We start from the raw sequence: 3,710 nt of genomic DNA, 5'->3' as shown, positions 1-3,710 counted from the left end.
AGGCAAGGAGGCGGGATGCAGTGCAATACGCCAGGAGCGTCGGACACGCACGTTTCGGGCTCCAAACGGGGTCGCAGTAAGTATTCTACGTCTTACAGCATCGGCCCAGCCACAAGCAGCGCTAGTAGCGACGATGGTGATGGAAGCGGCAACGGCTGTGCCGAAAAACACAACAGACAGGCGCGGACGAACCGAACGAATAGACGGACGATCAGCAATCAACGGAACACACAGGTGACACCAGCGCATTACGTTATGCCCTATGACTCCAGAAAGCAGCCGCATAGACAGGTGGGGCAGCGATTTTACCAACTTCGCCGACAAGATCGACAAACCCACTAACCAACAGACGCAGTAGTGGCTGTGTGCTATAGAGCAGATTGACACATCAGCCAATAGACCAGTTTCACTGGTAAATACCTATCTGAAAACAACGCTGCGCAACGGAAAGAAACAAGGCGGGTCGATCAGCGACTTTCGTTGTCGCTACTACTGCCACCGCCGCTAAGCCGAACGGTGTACTTCGACTACCACCGTCGTTACGACTATTGCAGTTTTTGAGAGGAGAATCTGGGCCTACTGGCATTGGCCTGAGTCTGCGGTCGCCTTCTCTGGTCGGTAGATGTATGCCGCTGGCTAAGAGTTACTCGCATCGGTGTGTATACACTACCGTCTATGAGTGCGGCAATCGCCGGGCGCCGCGAAGAGTCAGCCGAACGACCGACGATTTGACTCGTGAAGACCATGACCGTCTGCATACCGCACTGCACCTGATCTGATGACGGTGCTGGTGATAATGGGTTGTGCACTTTGCAACAGTCCGGCCCCATCGCTTCCCCAACGTACATACATTTTTGGGTCGAAACAAGCGTACGCATTTTATGTAAGTAGCGCGCCAAATGTTACCGAAATACGTTTGCACGGTAAGAGGCATCTAGTTAGAGTTGTCGAATTTTTTTCTAGTATCACACCTTTGAAACACTGGAAAGCAAATAACAACGGAAAACGTTGCGCTTTGCGGTGTGCAATTGGATCAGATACTCGCTGTTTTGGCGAATTTAACCTAATAATAATTTATTTATAAACAATGTTTCCACAACGATGAAGGTCGAATGAAGCTAACTTGTCATTCTACAGCTCATTTAACCGAGCAGTGGATATCAAAGTAAGGCTGACGAGTATAGCTTATCTAAATGAAGTAGTTGAAAATATTGCCTGTTCGATAAAAATTACTCTATATAGGGAATATGAGGTAGTTTCACTTGTGATTCTGTCTGCCCGCCCGCACACAATTATATATTGCCTGAGACTGAAACGCCATTATAACGACTATTATCATAAACATGTGAGCCAGCAAGTTACACAATATATAAACCGAGATATGTGAATACTTAGATAAATATTTACTTACTTTGATTTACGTTTAACGTAGTGGCTAGCTATTACGTTACGGACGTGAAACTACCACAGACTTGAAGCAAACCTGAAATATCACAAGTCACTGAAGGCATAGTTTGCCTTCGGTCTCTAATAATAATCTAGTATTTGATATTCTGATTCTTTACATTGCGTGCGGCTGTTACTCTAGCAGGCCACTAGTACTTCGATTGATGATCATTTAAGTATTCGCTTAATCCTCAATACTTTTTAGACGCTTTCCGTCGAAATTTGACAGAAACGCATACGCCTGAACGAGCCATATGCACTTCAATCCTTAATTGTAACGTTAAATTAGGTGCGATGCTTTTCAATTGTATCTAGAAATTGTTCCGATTCATAACCCTTCTGGCCTGAGTCATAATTCGAGGCGCTAAGGCCAAACGTCGACTAAGAGATGGGTCCAGCGTAACTGAGACTATTTTTCCGTTACGTGTCAAAGGTTCCACGCTACTAAGGGGCGCATGGATACGTCGAATGGCGTTTTTTTTTTTAGTATTTTCTATTTGAAGTCTATTTGGAAAATTTGCGCATCGTACTTCGTCTCTCTGTGGACCTCAATATTAGGTGTAACTAAAATAAGGTGTGCGAAATATTGTATAATTGGCTGATAATTCAATTAGACACTTTAAAAAGACTGACTTTTGTTAAACGGACGAATTTCAGGAGAAACAAACGTCGATTAGAGATGACTCTCCATAATTGTCAGTGGACTTTGTACAACCGAAGCGCGTAGTTACTGCCAAGACACTATAAGTAGAAGGATAGAAAATGATGCCTGCTGAATGAAAATTTACTATAATTTATTAGATAATGAGGTTTTCATGAGTGGTCTCGAGGACCTTCGCAGATTTGTCAGCAGATATCCTCTAGCACGAAAAATCAAAATACTTTGAATGATCATTGCCGATTTGTTTTGCTTTTGTTGAAAGGCAGAGAGGTACTGATATGTTACTTTTCGGCAGGTACTTGCAGGTTGCGGAACTAGATGCTGTTTATTAAATGACAAAAGATCTTTTACACTACATAATACCTAAATACCTTATTTATATATAACATTTTTACAGAGCAATGCTTTGACGCGTTCGTGTGTGGTTTATTCTATTATAATCTCAGATGCTTTAAGATAATTCTATTACGAGCCTCCATTTAGTCCCATCTAAGGGTCTATTGTCTACCTTGCAATATAATTATTTATGTCCGTAACAGATACCTCGTTTGCTTCGCTTTTTTTTCCTGCTAATTTCCTAATAGCTGGCCTCAGACTGTTGTCAATTATCTCTACCGTTTGTCGCGAAGCGTTGGGCTTATGACAGAAAGCAGCCGGTGTTTTGCCGAACGGTGGTATCCAGCCAGCGGATTTTTAATTTAAAACGATAATTTCGATACTTTTAGCTGATATTCACTATTGGATGTCGGATCAGTTATTCGTAGGCGACGTATTTGTCGCCTTGTCGGGCTTGTATCTAAGCCCGAAATTTGTTTGTTTGTTTGTTTGTTTGTTCCACATATCGCACTCGATATTAACAACAGTATTGCTTTAAATACATTGCGTTTAGATACATTGAACATTATGTGCGAACTTATACAATGCACAATCTTCCTTTGTTGTTGTTGTTTTACTTATGTTTTTTACGCAGTTCCCTATGTGATTCAAAGAAGAAAAAAAAAACTTAATCTTTTCTTACGGTTCCAAAAGATATCGAACAGTATTTGAAAAAAAAATGCGTGGCTTAGTTAAGGGATTTTTTGCAAGAACAAAGGAAAAAGAAAGCATACTTTATAAAAGGTTTTGGCTTTATCATGCTTATTTCTTGCAATGATTGATCAGACGGAAAAAACTCGCGTGTTGCTATAAAGTTTCCAAAATAAACCTGAATATTTTAAATAAAATAAAAGCTCCCTAGCTCTTTTTTTATTTATTTATCTGGAGGATTTGTGCGTGCGTTGTGTAAGTCAGGGCCCAATACTGGCGAACAGTATCTGTCCTGGGGTGTTATGGTGCGAGGAATGAAAACTCAACTATTTTAGCACTCGTTGAGTATTTTTATTACAATCGCAAATATATATCAGCTGCAACCTTAATAACCTATTCTTACCAAATGTGTGTTGTCGATAGTCATCTTTCCTCCTTTTGTCGCTCTGTTGTCCTAAACAAAATACCTTTAGTCCATATTTTTCAAACATGTCGGTGCTCTTTTGTGACGATAGGGCCGTACTACGAAAATTCATTGCTCGCAGTGACCGACACGATTTGTCGTTGCTTTCCACAG

Source organism: Varroa jacobsoni, unplaced genomic scaffold (genome assembly GCF_002532875.2).
Source record: "Varroa jacobsoni isolate VJ856 unplaced genomic scaffold, vjacob_1.0 scaffold_1123, whole genome shotgun sequence".
Lineage (NCBI taxonomy): Eukaryota > Metazoa > Arthropoda > Arachnida > Mesostigmata > Varroidae > Varroa > Varroa jacobsoni.
This window is presented reverse-complemented; position numbering follows the sequence as displayed.